The sequence below is a fragment of the Bemisia tabaci genome, chromosome 4, assembly GCF_918797505.1.
Source record: "Bemisia tabaci chromosome 4, PGI_BMITA_v3".
Taxonomy (NCBI): Eukaryota; Metazoa; Arthropoda; class Insecta; order Hemiptera; family Aleyrodidae; genus Bemisia; species Bemisia tabaci.
Genome location: NC_092796.1, coordinates 22,725,959 through 22,745,495, shown reverse-complemented (window position 1 = coordinate 22,745,495; position 19,537 = coordinate 22,725,959).

Below are 19,537 nucleotides of genomic sequence, written 5' to 3'. Positions count from 1 at the left end.
GTGACGATTTTTCGGAGCAAATGAAGCAGGGAATGGAGCAACGAGGCGTTGATGAGCCATTAAAAACACGGCTCGCCGCAGTTCACGATTCGTCGATCTCGTGATCGAAGTAAGACCAGATCTAGACAACGCATCTTTAATACTAGAAAAAAAAAATTAATATCGCACTTAATTTTAATGACTTGCTAACTCTGAGAAATATCGTTTGGCACGAAACGCTGGTGCGAATGAAATGTCGTAAATTGACATGTTCATACATTCATAATACATATTCTGAATTATTTATTTCAAATCTAGCAGACTATTCAGCAACACCATTATTAATAATAGATATTTGGTTTAGCCAAGGTGTTGGAGTTTGGATTATCAATAAGGTACTCCTTATTACCCATAAAACTGTTTATTTTATTTACCTTATGCATTTTCAACACATGGTGTCATCATTATAGGATATTCAATTACTTGACAATTTGAAATCTTGAAGTGATCATACAGCACTCGTTACATTCGGTTGTCGTTATCACAGCTTCACAGCGAATTTAACAATTGCTGATAATAATTTTAAGATTTCAAATATTAAAGTGATTATATACCTCTGATGATGACATTATGTGTTGAAATGCATTGGGTAAATAAAATAAACCATTTTATGTGCTAATAAGGCGTACCTTGTCAATAATCCAAAATCCAGTAACTTCACTAAACCCCAAAATCCATTTTTTTCCCATTAGTTATTATACCAAAGATACCTGAATCAGAATGGGCCTTTTTTCAAGGCTCCTTTGAAAATGAAATTGCCGGATCAATTTGCTAGTTTGTTAAAGTTCTCTCAGAATAAGGACGGGATAGTAACAGAGCCCGTATAGAAATGAAACTCTAAATTCATCATAGAGAACGAATGGAGAAATATAATATAATGAAATAAAAAGAGTTCTGAAGTAAGTAGAATCGCAGCCTTAGACGGGCGTGCTGGAGCAGCCTTAGACGGGCGTGCTGGAGCAGCCTTAGACGGGCGTGCTGGAGCAGCCTTAGACGGGCGTGCCAGTAGAAGGAAACAGCCTTAAACGGGCGTGTCCCTTAGAGCATGAGTAAGGCAGCCTTAGACAGGCGTGCCCTTTGAAGCATAGAGAAGCAGCCTTAAACGGGCGTGCTCGTTGTGAGTGCTTGAAAGAGAAATAGCAACTGAACTAAAAGTGGCTCCTGCCGCGGTATTTATAAGGGTGGTTACATAATAGGTGATAACTGGCCTGGCAGTTACGCAACTGGTTATACAACCGCTTATCATGCCCCGGCCTCATTATGCAACCATCAAGGGAAATGATAAAATTCTTTAAATCCTTGGCGTGTCGAATGCCAGGAAACAAATTAAATTAGAAATTTAAAAGAAAATAAAAATCTCTTAATTTGCATGCCCAGCTTGGGCGAAATAAACACAAAATTGACTCCTGTCCCATTCAATACCAAAAAGCATGTTGAACCCAATGAAAAGAGATCGCCCGCCAGACCAACAGAAAACAAAAAGTACCTCACAGAGAAAAATACCTAACAAAATAACAAGTTTTTGTGGTTCACTCAAACTGAGTCAACTTAGACTCCACCAAATTCATCACTCACCCTATCTTAGTCCAAGGCAACCGTAATTTTGGCCAAGTCACCGAGATAAATCCGATCGTAACGCGACGTACAACCTAAATTTTGCATAAGCCCCAATAGTTTTTTACACTGAAAAAAAGTTCCGGGCTTATAATCACACCGTCCTTTCCGGGCTCTGAGTCCGAAACGCGAATGGTATGTTTATATAGCCCGGAAGTACGGCTTCCACCGCCAGAGTTTTTTTTTCCAGCGTAGTGATATTGAAGAACCCAGTAAACGAGATGCATTTTAGCTTTGAGACATATTACGATAGTGGATAGGTGGCATTCAAGATGAAATTACCAAGTGCAGTTTCTAAAATCAAGCATCAACACAATTCTGTGGCCAGCACACCTGACCCATTTGAAAATTAAATGTCAAAATGGTGAACTGGAATTTAACTAACCACTTCAAGAATTTTGAGCAGAAACGACGACATGAAATGGTTCAGGAGTCCTCGCCATAATAGTGACGTCAACTAAGACATAATTTTATATGATTCAATTGAGTCAAGTTTTGATGAAATATGCGTGTTGTGTGTATATCGAAAAGACCCTTATTATTTCGTCCTTTTCAGACACTTTACTGTGGTCAGTGGTGCAATTCGTCTATTTTCAACCATTCGAATTATTAATGGAGATGTTGCATGTGTGAAGAATTTGCGATTTTAAACTGTTTGATTTTTTATGTAAAAGTTCCGCGAGAAACACGAATGGTACCACTGGTTTTCTCTGATATCAACTCCCAAGCTCTCAAAGCTCTCAAAGTTTGAAAGCCAAAAATGGAGGGGATATCCCACGCTGTTAAGTTGCCAGAAGTTCAACTTCTCTTACAAAAATAGGAAGCAAAAATTACATCATTTCTTTGAATTAATACGAGTGAAACAAACCATAGGCCGATAAGTATATGCAGGTCAAAAGTTGCACACTTCAGGATGCATGCTCTTGTCTTGGGTCTGGAAATGCAATCTTCCCGTTCCCTCAGGAGTCTGATTTACGATTCCCTGTGTCAAATTCGGAAAGTTGCGCTTTAAAACGTAGACGATCTCTGAAGGTGGGCTGGTTCCTCTCTGATCATGCAAACAGGATTTTGGCACAAATGTCACAATAGACTCTATCGAAAGATTTTAAGACAGTTATTGAGGAATTTCGTTTGACGTTGATTTTAAAAAATCGAGACATAACACAAGACTCGTTCTGAAACTGTCTCAAACTCTAAATGAAGCAAAAAATTCTCAAAGCTATTGCGCCCCTATTAGAAATCTCCTGCAAGGCTAGCAGCACTATGACTAGGGCTGCCACTTTATTTGGGGACTCCAAAACTGAATCACGGTATCACTGCTAATATATTTTCTCCCTATCTTTGCATGGAAAGTTCATCTTGATATAGAGGTGGACTCTCATGATAGCGTTCCAACTCCCCTCTATTTTGGCTTCAACTTGAGAGCTTTTTTTGAGCTTGGGGTTGATTTCAGAGAAAACCAGTGGCACCATCGTGTTTCTCGCGAACTTTTACGTGAGAATCAATAGTCAAATTGCAAATTCCTCACACATGCAACATCTCCATTGTTTGGGTCGACTTGAGAACTTTGGAATGTAGTGACGCTTCTTAGTCTGGGGATCGACGATATCTGTGCTCGGACGCCACAAATTCCATTTTCTCGCACCTTTATAGTACTCCCATGGCAAAAGTTTAATTGTTTGAGTCGTTTAATTGTTTTGAATCATGGCAATCTCGAAATGGAGTTACGCTCTTTTGTCCGAGAACCTATGATATTTGCGCTCAGACGCCACAAATTCCATTTTCTCATACATTTATTTTTTTTCACTCACGGAACATCGAACTAACAATGAGCCAGCGTTTCGCACCATATTCTGTAGATTCAAGTGGTTGAAACCGGGGGCAGGAGACTCGGCAAGTGGTACAATGTTTCGGCGGAAGGAATCGGGGAGCACACGCTGCACACGTCGCGTAGGAGGCTGGGAGGAGTTTACAAGGCGGGGGCGGCGACTCGGAGGCGGCCGCACGCCTTCCTTCGATTTCTTTCAAGATTCCCCGCATCCCGCGGAGACGCGGACCGCGACTCAATGAAGCTCATGATACCGGGTCGCGACTCTCGCATCCCCCCCCCCCTCCTCCCATCGAAACGTGGACGCCTTCGAAAGTCCCGCCCGGCTCTCCCGCGGCTCCAACTTCGGGCCATTTCTTTTCTTCCGCTCCTTTCGAGCCTGGAGTCCAGAGATACGAGGTTATTCAAACGTCACGCACCACCGGACATAAGGGGGGTGGCCATTTGAAATTTTTGAGTCCCCCCCCCTGTCCTCCTCCCCTCGAGGGGATCAAAATCTGGAAAGTACCCACAAAAAAGTTTCCCCTCGATATGAGGAAAAATGTTTAAGACCGCAAGTCGATATCATAATTGGACGTATATTTATCAAACGGAACTAAGCGCCAATTTGAGTTCTCTTTGAGGAATTTAGAATCCCGGATAGCGCGTTCTGTCAAACGGACCTAAGCGCCATAGAAAAACATTGCGAGTATAGGACGGAATAATCCGGACGCCCGATTCCGCCGCCAATCCAAGCCCCCCCTCTACCATCCTCACCCTATGGCGCTTAGGTCCGTTTGATAGAATTACGTCCAACTAAAACTAAAGTTATGGTCAGTGGTGCGTGACTTTTGAATAACCCTGTAGAAAATTTAATGAAATTTATTCGCGTGAAATTTTATGAAGTTTCTTGAAACTTTTGGGAATGCATTCAGGAAGCCACAAAGCACCTACAAACAGTGATCTTCGGAGTTTGATCAAAGATGACGAAAAACGTTCGAATTGCGTAATGTTTTCTCTAGTTGTGACAGCCATGAGCTGACTTGTCTTTCAACTTTCCTTACAAAGGAGCTCTAGTTAATGCTTTTGAGCGTGACGGCTCATATCCTACATTTCCAAGTGCGAAACCAAGATCTATCATGACCAACTTTGCGTTTGAATAAGTGTCGAACGCAGGCACAGGTGAATGACCATTAACGGAACGGAGAGTCAGCAACGAAATTTGCAGTATTGAGAAATTTTCCGTGCTTAGGTACATAGTTTATAATGTCCGAGATTTTAGTTACATTGGGTTACGTATCTTGAGATACTCATTTTTGACCCGTCAACCGAAAGGCAACCAAAGATCGTCCAAATCTTTGGTTAAATTGACCGAAACCGCAGGTTACTCTGAGACATCTGGGGATCACGAAAGTGTTCAGCTGAACTAATGCACTCTCAAGAGCTTCTCTGAAGAGCTCGCCTCGTTGTCGTTCCTGATTATTAGCGAGGTTGCAAATTTGCAACCCAAATATGGAGTCAATTTAATCCATGGATTTTGTCAATCCAACCGAAAGAAAAACTAACCAATAAATATCTATCGCTCGCTTAGGTTATTTTATTTTCTACCTCTCATTTTAAGATCGAATGTCGGTTTCTTTTTCTTCCTGGGAATCAAATCGATCTTCCAAATTGTACGGTGGCGTGGCGTGTTTTTCGATACATCGATTGATCTACCATTTAAACCTGTGGATGAGGATCGATAAACAGGGGGCTCGGAGCGAACACCTTTATAATCGATTCTTCACCAAAGCTTCAAACGGGAAAATATCGGTAATCGATCATTCACGCCTCGCCTATGAAATTTCAACAGTTTTAAAGTAAAACGTCCAAGTGACGTGGCATCCGTGCAAGCGGTTGTCTGGATTTTTGGCAGAGGCGTTACGGCCGAATTCGAGACAAAACAGCCGAAAACGTTATCTCATTGTACGTGCTGGATCCGGCTGCGGGCCATCAAGATCGTAATTGAATCATAAATATTTTCACGGTTGGGCCCACGTCGCAGGCGTAGCGCAACGCTTCCTGCTGCTCCGTGACAGGCAGCCCATTGTCCGCTAACTATTAACAAATTGTCTTAACTCTATTACAATAATGGCAGGCTGCATGCCCGCTCCATTATCATGAGCTTGCAATCGGGGTCAAAGGAGACCGTTTTATCACTTCACACCCTCGAGAATCACTCTCATTTGCCGGGGTGCCTTTTTAGCTCTACAAACATTTTTTCAGTCAGATTCAAATATGGATCGGTGTATTATTTCCGTTCGAAGGCGCAACCCTGCTTCTTGACGTGATTTGTCTTTCGCCTTACGTTTCTGTACCTTACTAATACTGCCGTGCTAAGGAAAAACGCCCTCAAACATTCAGATGTAGTCAAATTTCCGCTGGTAAAATGCCACATTTTCGAATACTTATGAAATTTTCCTCTTTACATTTTTCACATAATTTTGTCAGCAATCTAACATTGCGTATCTGAAAATTTCAAAAAGAAATTATCATATCCTTTTTCCAAAACCACTATTTTTTCGATGAAAATTTTGCAACTTTTGAATGTTTGTATATCATTTTTCCGTAGCTTGAATGTAAAATTCCTCATTACTGCTCGCAACACGGCACCTTCCAACACAGCGGTTTTTTTTTTTTTTTCAGATTCAAGCTGAAGTAAATGAATATTTCAAAACACTCTGCGTCCAACAAATGAACCAGTTTGGTGATCTTCGGAGAATAATTACAGCTTATGATTTAGCAAAATACAATTAGGGGTATACACTTAGCCACCTATGTTGCTACGCAGGTAATTGTTCCTCAGAAAAATACTCAACATCATTCCTCACGTTAGACCAGGGCCGGATTAAGGGGGTGGCCACATGGGCCGCGGCCCATGGCGGCAAATCTAGGAGGCGGCAAATTTTGCAATTTTTTTAAATGTAGGTGTAAAAAATAATCGGATTTAGAAAAAAATTACAAATAAAATCTCTCCTTTCCTGAGAGTATAGTAATTTTTAATTTTGTCGTTTCTCAGTGGTATAAGAGACAGCACCTTTAATTAGTCGAGTTCAGAGAGAAACCAAACACACAATTTGGCCTGGAACGGCGCGACTTAGGAAATAATGATGACGAGGACTCTTGAGATGAAAAGGAGAAGCCCTCGGCGCGGCAATCGGCATGTAACACATACTAGCGCCTACAAGACTGCGTGAATACTTCACGCATTGCGTCAAACAGTGCGTTCAGCAGCGGTCGTCGGCGTGAAACGGATAGCGCCTACAAAACTGTCGGAATACTTCACGCATTGCTCCAAACACGGTGCGGTCTGCGCGGCGCGCCGGCAGAAGTTAAAATCATTAAACCACACTTATGTTTGTTCTTTCATAATTTTTTCGTTCATTTCTTATGAATGGAAGGCCTTGTCCACGCAGAGATAGGTTTACGAAACTTAACGTTCGCGCAAAGTTCGGTGAATTTTTTGCTAGTATTGTCGACAGGGCTCTCCCAAAAAATGTTTCCAACACAATTAAACGCGTCTTAAGCGCCCCATCCCCGCTGGCACGTTCACTTGATGGTTTTCATTGATGTTTCAAAACGAATGAGAAGGGGGCGGCAAAATACAGGCGGCCCATGGGCGGCAAGTAGGTAAATCCGGCCCTGCGTTAGACTACTATTTCTTCCACGTTGGCTTTGTTGCAATCGACGTTGAGTAACCAGTGCAAAGTTTGCGTTGACAATTGGAAAACGCGAGACAAGGAAAATGTATAGGGGCCTGTCCGTTCCTAGTCGGTCTTGTAATATCCTTTAGGAATATACCTTGAAAGAGTCCGATCGGAATAAAAGTGTTGGGAGATATCTCCTAAAATTCTGTAGTATACCGCACCTCAAGTTGGGGTTGTACCTACAGCTTACGGCAACATTTCGGTTAGTTTGCTGCGCAACTCCTCATTCATTTGGGTACTACCTCAACTGATTGTTGGGATACTACCACTATTAAGTGGAGAACGACCACGATTTGGAAATCCCGAGTTTTCAACTATATCCCTACCTCTTTTTCTATGGAGAACAGAAAATGTTAAGTCCTGTCAAGACGGTGACTTTCCATAACAGAATTATTATTATCGTAGCTTTCTAACATTCAAACATCATTTAAAGCAAAGTATGACCGTTCTTCACTTCAAAATTGTCATTTTCTGGCACATGTAGCTTTATCCCAATGTGTATCTTAGACTAGTTATCATGATTGTTCTACTGTTGTCAGCTCATCATTTCTATATCACTCCCTGTAATCAAATTGTCGAATTATGATCCAGATTTTTTCATTGCTGCAAAGCGATTCTCTAAGGCCATGCACGAAGCATCCGTCGAGGGTTGCGCCGCTAGGCGAACAGGGATAATCTCCTTTCTTGTACACGCGGGGCAACGTAGTGCCTTGTCTATACACGTGGGCACTCTGAGAAACACCGCGATTCATCAAGGAATCAAAATTCCTCGAGAAAATCGGGGAACCAGTGATAATACCCGGGACACCCCAGTCTTTCCATTTCGACTTCAATTTATTTTTGAAACTTTGCGTTGACTCGATTTCTGAGAATGGGATAAAAGGTGAAAAGGGTTTATTATTCTCTCCCAACTTGAAATAGGAATCTTTTTCTTCTTCTTCTTCTTCTTTTTTTTTTTTTTTTTGAAAAGAAGCTAGTGGGAGATTGAAGAAAACACCGGACGGACTTACATCAGAATATGTTCCGTGGAAATTAGGAAAATCAGGAATGCAGTAAGAAATTAGGAAACCAGGTAGAATTTTGGATAGGACGGATATTGTGGCAATGCTGCATTGCCGGGGACTAGCATCGCTTTTCTGAGCCGCGTCGGAGACTCACCCGGCTAGATCCTCGGGTGACTTGTCCTAATTTGTTAGGTGTCAGAAAAAAAGATTTCACGCGCTAATTGACTGATTCGAAACCACGCGGACGATTGAACTATCAAATTTTCCACCCGCCCGCGCGCCTGGTGCCCGCTCCCCGCCACCCCTTCTCATTTCTCAGTCTCCGCTGACAGGTAGACGGAGCAAATTATGAGATCAAGTTTTGAAAGAATATTTTAGTTTTAAAAAATGAGACGACTAACTGTTTTCTTCCTGCTCTCCTCTTGAGCCCGGCCCGGTCCGTTGTGCCTCGTGTATGCGCATTGATCTGCAGTCGAGAGATGGGCCCTTTTTTCAAACCGCATGGAAACCAAATATCGATGGTATTTCAATGCTAGTAGAGTCCAGGCAAATTCAAGTCAGAGGGGCGGGTTTTTGATGCACTCGTGGTACGGAATATCTCTGATAAACGCAATCCTCATTCTGCGTCTCACTGCCCAAGTAGCATTTTTCAAAGTTAAAGTTGCAAGAAGCTGAAACAATATTGGTTAAAAGTCGCATCTGAGTTGCAACTTACTTGCAACTCTCAGTCAACAATTGGTCGATAAGTGCCGATTTTCGGCGATCTGATCGGAAGAAATGTCGCAACTTATAGCAATTGAATTGCATGAATCTTGCAACTTATCGACGTTGCCAAAATCATCATGCAACCTTCTCCTTTTAAGCACTCTGTCAGACACCCTATCCAGCCTCTCTGGCTGTTCGTAATTTTTGCGAGACATGAGGTAAAGAGAGGTTTATCCTAAATGCCTCGTTAAATTCGAGTATACATGATTCTTCAAATTCTGGGTGCCTAATATTGGGCGAATTCCGGTGGGAGACCGTGCGAATAAACTTCAGCAGAGCTTCGTCATTGCAGTCGGCATCTAGCTCATCGATGCATTTTCGATGAATTTTATTTTTTAAAAGCTATTCGACCTGAGTTTCGCCTCCGTGTGATTTGCTGAATTAATTAAAATTCGGCTGTTCCTGAATATTTTTCTAAGTACACCAACAAAACTGAAAAAGGTTGGGGTGGGCTTTTTAAAAAAAAGAGTTATACCGCGAGTGGATACTTTCGCAAGCGTTAGTTGTTCTCGTCGGCTGGGCGGTTTTTCTGCCCACATTTGGGGCGGGGGGTGGCTCCTTCGCCGAGGTAATTAACGATTAAGTAATTGCAAAATTCACTAACTTCTGAGCAATCGAAATCAACGAATAAAAAAAACTTTATAAACGCATCGCCAACTTCCTCCGGCTTTTAAAACGGCAAGCCGAATATATGGCGTAGAAATAGACCAAAATTTGAAGAGGTGTCTTTAAAATACGTAGATAAGCCTAGTGCGTTAATTTTACGCTACCACGATCGTCCCAGGTGGAACCTACACCCACTTACGACTCAATTCGGAAAAACGGCACGCACTGCTTAATGAATGCTACCTTCAAAGTCCGCCACAACTTTTCCGGAATTGAAGATAAGGTTTCGTTTTGAGGAGATGAGGAGACAAGATTGATGCGGCGTTGCCGCTTCATTGTACTAAAGGTCACTAGCGGAAGGGAATCGGAAACAGACTTGGGCTGCGGGAGGGAATCTTGGGAGGGAATCGGGCGCCGTCCAAAAATTAATTTTTAAAATTTGAAAAATTTATGTGAATTTATTGTTTATAGTTAGCGTTTCCAGCGACGCAGCGTTTAGTGTTTCCGTGGACCTGATAACTATCGATTTCACTCGCTCCTTAGAGGAGACACTGAACCCCCCAACAACGCAACGATATTGGGGGGAGGGGGGGGGGGGGTTCAGGAGAGTAGGAAGTGTCCTCGCGGAGGTCTTGGTTCCGGAAGCTGAAGAACCGGCCATCAAACGAGGGAAACAGACGTCGGCAGCAGAAGCGACGTGGATTGTTCATCCAGACTTTCGAAGAAATTGCCAGGAGCTGTGGAAACACTGTGTTGCCTTATGTGGCCGTTGTGGTGGGGTACCAATGAGGGCCATGGTTGAGGGTGATATGTTGACTCTCCATTGAGCATCGCCATTAAACATTAGGCCTTGAAAATACTGGCTAAGAAGAGGATAACGCACTGAATACAAAGGTGGGCAGAGGAAGTAAAGTGAAGAACCTGATAAAAATTAAATGAAATTGAAAAATTACCGACACTTCATTTAAGGTGCAGTGCACATCTGATGAAAGAGAAAAACTCAGTTCCTAATAGGAAGGAAAAGCGTTATACAGTAATAAAATCACCTAATACGGAATTGAACGGAAGCATTTAAAATATAGAAAAAACCACCAAAGGCATTAAGATTATTTCAGACTATCCCTGTCACCCACACTATCTACACAATCTGTGAGTACTGCTGAGACATAGTCTGTATTCACATTCTCATTATTATGAGTTACTTCAATATTTCCCGTCGATTTGTTAGATTTTGCTTTAACTTTTCGATTGATCGTGCCTTGTTCCTGCCAAATGTATGATTCAATGGACTTACATTGCGCTTGCATTTCCTGCACGCTAACCTATGGATTGTTTTCTTTGCATCGCCACTCTAAAACTTTACACAATCTGCGAGTACTGTTGAGACATCGTCTGTATTCACAGTCTCATTATTATGAGTTATTACTTCAACATTTTCCGTCGATTAGTTAGATTTTGCTTTGACTTTTCGATTGATCGTATGCCATGTTCCTACCATATGTATGATTCAATGGACTTACATTGCGCTTGCATTTCCTGCACGCTAACCTATGGATTGTTTTCTTTGCATCGCCATTCTAAAACTTTACACAATCTGCGAGTACTGTTGAGACATCGTCTGTATTCACAGTCTCATTATTATGAGTTATTACTTCAACATTTTCCGTCGATTAGTTAGATTTTGCTTTGACTTTTCGATTGATCGTGCCTTGTTCCTGCCATATGTATGATTCAATGGACTTACATTGCGCTTGCATCTCCTGCACGTTAACCTATGGATTGTTTTCTTTGCATCGCCACTCTATAACTTTACACAATCTGTGAGTACTGCTGAGACGCCCATCAAGGCATGTCATGATTTCCTCAAAGTGGTTATGTCCTTTTCCTGTAGCCAACATTGACACAGCCATGCCAGCATTGATTTCTGCAGAACCACCAACATGTGTTCGGAAATTGGTCTTTTCACCACATTTTTAGCAAGAAAAATGCAGGATGCTGTCCAAGCCTTTCTGTACCTCTATTCAGTCTCATTATTTTGAGTTATTACTTCAACATTTTCCATCGATTTGTTAGATTTTGCTTTGACTTTTCGATTGATCGTGCCTTGTTCCTGCCAAATGTATGATCCAATGGACTTACATTGCGTTTGTATTTCCTGCACGCTAACATGGGGATTGTTTTCCTTCCATCGCCACTCCAAAAATTCCGCGATATGCCTCAGCCCTCCTTCACCTGAAAAGATCACATTTTCTTCTCGTTGTTCATTGCCCTTTAAAACCTGACCTGCTCTAACCTGTTCCTCCGAAAATACTAAACACAAGAGAAATTCTTGAAAAAACAAGAATCACGATAAAACATAAAACTATAATTAAAGGATCAAACATTTGAAGACAACTAAGGAAGTCAAAGATTTCAATCAGTAAATTACGGATTTTACGGATGGTCTCTTTTGAAAAATTCATTTACCGATGAATGCACAAAAATCGAGGGAATTTCTTTTTCGCTTCAATCCGATGCCTCCCTGTCGGAAGAGGAGGGGTTGATGTGGCTGGGCGCCACCTCAACGTTCACCCTGACCTTGTACTTTGGTTTGACTTCGGAAACCAGTTCCGGGGACGCTTGCAATGCTCCACTCCCGTTCTCCATCACCACATGATGAAATTGTATATGGACGTATTTCTATCCAACGGAACTATGTGCATTATGACGTGAGCCCTGTTATGCGTGCATTCCTATGGGTCTCAAGGCTCATGTCTTAATGCACATAGTTCCGTTTGATAGAAATACGTCCATATCTAACACTCACCATCACTCCCTTCGCTAGCAACCATCCGACGTGGAACACCTAAAACTGATGAAACTTGCGGTGTTTTCGGAACGGAAAGTTCCTCATTTGCCTCACCAACATCCTCAAGTTCAGCAACTTTTATCCTACCATCACTACGGCTCTGATGGTGATTTAATTGCGTCTCACGGGACATGATTGGTGGTATGCGATTAACCGTGTTCCAGCAGAGGCGCAAATCGGGCTTCGACAGAAACTAATGGAATCCAAGAGTACATTTCGGGACAAAGAGCCCGCAGTCATTTAGATGGGTTAAATCTTCTCTACCATCATGATCATGAAGCTCAAAAAATTCAATGAACCGTCGAGAAGTAGCAGGTTCAATGAAAGGCGTGTGCGTGTCTGTGACGGAGACAGAAACTAATGGAATCCAAGAGTACATTTCAGGACAAAGAGCCCGCAGTCATTTAGATGGATTAATTCTTCTCTCCCATCATGATCATGAAGCTCAAAAAATTCAATGAACCGTCGAGAAGTAGCAGGTTCAATGAAAGGCGTGTGCGTGTCTGTGACGGAAACACGGCGGTGGTGTTGTCTCGGCTTCCAACATGAAACAAAATTGACGATTGTCAATTTAAAATTTTTACTATCGTCAAGAATTTACATAATATCTCCAATAAGAGACCATTTTCTTTCCCGGAATATTGAGGATAGTCAATTTGACCAATTCAAAGTTTTAAATTGACCGGAACATACAACACAACAAACACAATACAAATTCTAATACAATTCTAATTTCATTTCTAACACAATTTTTATCACAATTATAATACAATTTAATTACAATTATTTGAGCGCGCGCACTCAACTACGTGTTGGGTTTGACTCCAATTGGCCGACGCCCTTAAGAACAAACTCCACGGCACCATTTTTGGGACTTCAGACGATTTTCTTTCCCGGAATATTGAGGATAGTTAATCCGACCAATTCAAAGTGTTAAATTGAGCGGAACATACAGCACAACAAACACAATACAAATTCTAATACAATTCTAATTTCATTTCTAATACAATTTTTATTTTCCAATATGAAACAAAAATGACGATTGTCAATTTAAATTGAGACAACACCACTCTCGGCTACAGCAGTACAGTTCTCCAGGTGGAATCTATTTTGTAACCGAACTGACTGACTGTCCTCTTAAAACACATACGAGTCACGTCTAACGGCAAAATCACTACAGAACCGAGTCACTCCATCATTTGCGCATGCTGCACTGCTGCTACCTACAGGGTTACTTAAATCTGAAAAAGCAGGCAGTATATCATCGCTACCGGGAGGCATACTAGAGACACTACTGGGGACCTTGCTTGAGATACTTTTTTTTTTTTTTTTTTTTGGTAGTTGAGGGGGCCTTAACCTAGCAGGCCATTCTACTGCCCCCTGTGACTGGCATCTTCTATTTGTTCTATCATCTGTTGCTTTATTTTGCTCTCGTTCCTCCCTTTCGATCCTCTGACATGCTTCATTATAGGAATGGGACGAGTCAACCAAAATTACACATTTCGATGCCTGATTAGCTCGGCCGCACCTACCACTTTCCTGCAGGAAAGTGTAAATTGATTTCGGATATCCGATATGCAAAACTGATTTGCAAGATTTTGTGCCTTCTTTTCTGTGTGCTCTCTCATATGCGTCTTGTTGTGCCTGTCTTCCATCTTAGTCTTTCTTTGTTCTTTTCTATCTTGTTATTCTTTTACATTGCTCGTGGGCTGGCTTGGACTTTTCGCCATGAGGACATTACATTTATATAAAACTTGCCCTCGGCTATGCCGAGGGCGGGTTGGGGCTCATGCCCACCCGAACCAGAAGGCTCCTGACGCAGCAGGCAAACTCCTTCGGCTGTTTAGGTTTGTATCCTCTCGGCGAGGTTTGTGGCGGGGGCGGAGCTCACAAGAGCCCGTGCTCCCCCTGCTTGAGATACTACTGGAGGCTCTAAATATACTGCTTGAGACAGTGGTAGATAATAATGTGTTATATTTGTCTTACGTCGTTTCTGGAGGTGATCGGTTAATTGCATTGTAATTATCTACTTTAAATTTAGAATTGTACTGATCTAACAAAGCTGCTTAGGTCTCGATTAGCATTTGAGCGGAACTTTTTCAATTCTTCAAATTCGGATTTTAAAGAGATATAATTTCGTCGTCAGTTTGCCTCCATCATCTCAAGCTGCTGCTATGAAACTCAAGTTCTTTCTTCACTTTCTTGTGTTTCCCCTACAATTTACCATGAGGCACTAAATGTACTACTCGAGGTAGGAGTGGATAGTAATGAGTTAAACTTGTCATGCGTTGATTCCAACGGCGATTGGCAAGTTGCATTAAAATGATCCACCTTAAATTTTGAATTACACTGATCCAGCAAAGCTGCCTGGGTCTCGATTAGTATTTGATCGGAGATTAATTTTTGCTCTTTCAATGCATCAAATTTGGATCTTAAAGAGATAAATTTTCGTCGCCAGTTTGCATCCATTTTCTCCAGCTGCTCCTGTGAAACCTCCAGTTCTCTCTTCACTTTCTTGTTTTTCCCCTACAATTTACCATGAGGCAGTAAATATTCTACTCAAGGCAGGAGTGGATAGTAATGAGTTAAACTTGTCATACGTTGATTCCGGCGGTGATTGGCAAGTTGCAATCAAATGATCCATCTTAAATTTTGAATTACACTGATCCAGAAAAGCTGCCTGAGTCTCGATTAGTATTTGATCGGAGATTAATTTTTGCTCTTTCAGTGCATCAAATTCGGATTTTAAAGAGATATATTTTCGTCTTAAGTAATACGCCTGCTCTCCTTCATTGGCGTCGAGCTTGTCTGGACACCGCAAGTTCTCAAGCTCATTTGACGATAGTACTTCTACGCTGCCTTGACCGTTGAACTCCAATGGAACACCGATATACTTTGCATAGGTATTAGCCAAGAAGGCTTGTTTGGCATTCATGCGATCGTAGTCGTTCACCCGTATGGGGGACTGTTGTCACAGGTTTAGCAATCCTGCGGACCCCAGCTGGTAGCCCCTGCCTCAAAGGGGGCAGTGGAGATGGTCACCGGCCTCTGGGCGTATGAACCACCTGCTAGAAGGGCAGACAGGGCTCTGAGCTGAAGTGAAAGCAACCTGTCTAGGAGAGGCAACTCCGAAATCAAACCCTGGTCCTCCAGGTTGGGGGTTGAGTCATCGGGCTAACTCCCCGGTACTTGTAAAAAGTTTTACTGTTAAACGACCTAACAATACAAGCCTCGGTACCACTAGAACTAAACGGACACGTCGACAAAAATTGAGAAAACGGACAATGGTATTTGGGACGTGGAATGTCCAAGGCATTTCAAATAAGTTACCGGAAGTGATATCGGAGATTCAGAAACTTGGAGTGGATGTCGCTGTTCTTACTGAGACCAAGAAAAAAGGGCACGGGTCAGAGAATTACGGTGACTATGATCTATTCTACAGCGGCGTAGCCAAAGATCAGCGTGCTCAGCAAGGAGTAGCAATACTTTTGCGGAGAAGCCTACGTAAGTTCGTGGGCACTTGGGAGGCCGTCAACCAGCGCATTATCAAAATGAACCTTAACCTGTACGGACATAAGATCACGCTGCTCGGAGTATACGGTGTAAATGATGATGCCACTGTCGCATGTAAGGACCAATTCTTCGAAGATCTGAATGATGAAATACTGAACGTTGGTGCTGGCAGGGAAGCCATTCTTATGGGTGATTTGAACAGCAGAACGGGACGACGAGTAAACTGTAAAGTTGTTGGACCGTTTGGGGAGGATGCTGTTAATGATAACGGTGATCGGCTCATCTCAATTTGTTCTCAAACTGAGATGAAAATTTTGAATGGCTTTTTTCAACACAAAGACATCCATAAGTATACCTGGGTCCAGCCAACGCGAGGATTGAAATCCATCATCGATTATGTAATTGTAAAGCACACTACTAAGTTGAAATTGCAGCAAGTTAGAGTGTGCAGGGGACTCTCTTGCGGCAGTGATCATCATTTCCTCCGAGCAGATATAGCGTTTCCCGTTAAAGGGATTAAAGATAAAGAGCCAATGCCTGAGCAACAGCAGAGTCAGGGAACGCAAAATCATGAAGTATGGTATAACATCGAAAGTTTGGAGCACCCTAGTGTCAAGGCTCTGTATCGGAAACGCTTAGATGAGAAGCTGGGGGATGGACTCTCGGGTACCACGGAAGAGCAATATCAGTTCATCAAAGATTGTATCCACTCTGCAGCGAAAGAAGCCCTAGGTGTTCACAAAACCAGTAATAAATACCAGCATCCTTACTGGTGGGATGAAGAAATTGAAGACGAGATAAATCTTAAGAGGCAAAAACACCTTATATTTCTGTCGTCTAAAAAGACTGAAGATAAAGTTGCTTACAGGAAAGCTCAGTCTAAAGTTAGGAGCCTCATAACACGGAAGAAGAATGAAGCTTGGGAAAGCAACTGTTCTAGAATTAACACCTACCTAGGGGGGAGAAAAAGTGCTGAGAGCTGGAAGTTAATTAAAGGTTTACGTAGAGACATGAAGCGCGACATCGTTTCTCCGATATCACTTAAAAAACTGGAGGATCATTTTAAAGATCTTTTGACGGAAAGGCGCCCAGAGTTTCGAGACAACAGCACGGACAACGGAAGAATGAACAACTTGGAGATCCACACTTGTGACATAATTAAAGCGGTTAAAGAGCTAATTAATGACAAAGCACCGGGTCCTGGTGGGATTCCTGTCGAGTTGGTCAAGTACGGGACTGCCAAGCTCTTTGAGTGCCTCAGAAAACTGATGCAACAATGCATCAGGGGTGACGAGGTACCAAGGGAGTGGAAGGAGTCTTGGATCAAGGCCATCTACAAAAAGAAGGGAAGGAAGGACGACTGTAACAACTACCGGGGGCTCTCAGTGACCGGGACAATAAGCAAAGTGTACGGGAAGATACTGAAAGCGAAGATCGAGGACGAATGGCAGGATCACGAAGCAGAGGAGCAGGCTGGTTTTAGAGCTGGCAGGTCTACGATAGATCACCTCTTTGTTATTGTCCAGGTCATTGAGAAGAAAATGGCCGTAGCTCAGGAACTGCATTTAATTTTTGTGGATCTCCAGAAGGCGTATGACAGCGTGCCGTTGGTGAAACTTTGGGAGGCCTTGGAAAAATCGAATTTTAACGGGGGGTTGATTGACGCTGTTAAGCGATTTTATAAAGGGAGTTTTACCAAAGTTAAGTGCCATGGGGGGTTGTCAGCGGGATTTTATGTGACTAAGGGTTTAAAACAGGGATGTTGTTTGTCGCCAACATTATTTAAAATTTATCTCGAGTGCGTGCTAAAAGAATGGAAAAAGAAATGCTCTGGTATGGGTGTCCCCTTGGGTGATCTCGAAACTCTGTTTACTCTGTGCTTTGCTGATGACCAGGTGGTGGTTGCTCAAGATCAAGATGACGCGGAATACATGATGCGCAAGCTAGTAGAAGAGTATCGGAAGTGGGGTCTGGAAGTCAGCATATCCAAATCTGAGAAGATGACTTTTGGCGGTGATCAGCAAAGCATTGAGTTGGAGGATGGGCAGCAGATCAAAGGCTGCGAGCACTTTAAGTACTTGGGAGTGCGGTTGACCCAGGATGGAAGGACGGATCAAGCTATCAGGGAAAGGAACACCTTAGCAAGGAAGGCTATAGCGATGTTAAATGGAATCCTCTGGGATCAGCGGATTTCCAAAGATAACAAGAGGAGGATATACAACGCTGTAGTCAAAAGTATATTAACATACGGATGTGAAGTTTGGCAGCTGAAGAAACGGACACAGGATATGCTAAGAGCAACGGAGATGGATTTCTGGAGAAGGTCAGCAGGAATTTCTAGGAGAGATCGGGTCCGTAATGATAGAGTGCGTCAGATAATGGAAGTCGAAAATGACATCGTGTTCGACGTCATGACCAAACAACTTGTTTGGTATGGTCATGTCAATAGGATGACGGAAGAGAGGCTGCCAAAAAAGATGCTTGATTGGGTTCCTCCTGGGAGGAGACGTAGGGGACGCCCAGTGAGAGGTTGGCGACAGGGGGTGTTAAATGAGATAAGAGATTGTCAACTCCCTGATGACCTGTGGGAAGACCGAGCTTTGTGGCGATTAGGCGTCGCACAGCGCCAAAGAGCGCTATAAAAGTGACTCATATATATATATTTCCTGAGAAACCTCAAGTTCTTTCTTCACTTTCTGTTTGCCTCCATCTTCTTCAAATGCTCCTGAGAAACATCAAGTTCTTTCTTCACTTTCTTGTGTTTCCCCTGCAATTTACTATACTCAACCTTCAGCTCCTTGTAATCAGAAGCTGGCATCATCTATTGGTCCTCAAACTCGGCTTCGCTTTCTTGGTCACTCTCCACTACTGTTGGTTTCCCTAAGCCCCTTGTCCTCTGATTGCTAGAGAAAGAATTAATAACTTTAAAACGATTACAATTCACACGATTTTTGACAATAATTGACACTGAACAAGTGAACACCTGTGATAACAATAACAAAACCTCGAATGGCCGCCGCCGTGCCGTAATGGCATGCGAACTCTAGCGTCAGAAATAACTTACGACCCGGGAACTTATGAAAGAAGCCGCTAAACTTTAATTTATTCCGAATAAATTCCTAAATTGTTCTTTTATTGACACTGAAAGAGTTTATTCAAGTGTTTTTGTTTTGGTTTGATAAAAAAAGCGCGCTAACAATGAGAATCGGCAGCTATATCCAGGCCAGGAGTTCTAGGAAACGAAGGAAGTCCGGTAGCGTTTTATAATCTTTATAACGTCATATCTCCGTTAATAATAAGTTTTGAAACATCAGACACCAAAAGGTGTGGCCTTTGAATCTTGAAGAATCATCATGCCAAATTTCAACATGATCCTTTCAGTAGTTATTTTGCTACGGGGTGATAAAAGTTGAAAAGCAGCGCGAATCGGCAATTCCTAATATTTTATGTACATAATACCGTCTGCCGACGGTTATCGGGTTATCGCCCCGCGTGTGTGTGGTTGCTGCAGAGTCGTTTGAAGGCGTTTTCTGGTCTTACTCTGGGAGGTTTTATTTAGTTGTGTGATTCTGAACCGGTGGAATTGCTGCTCCCC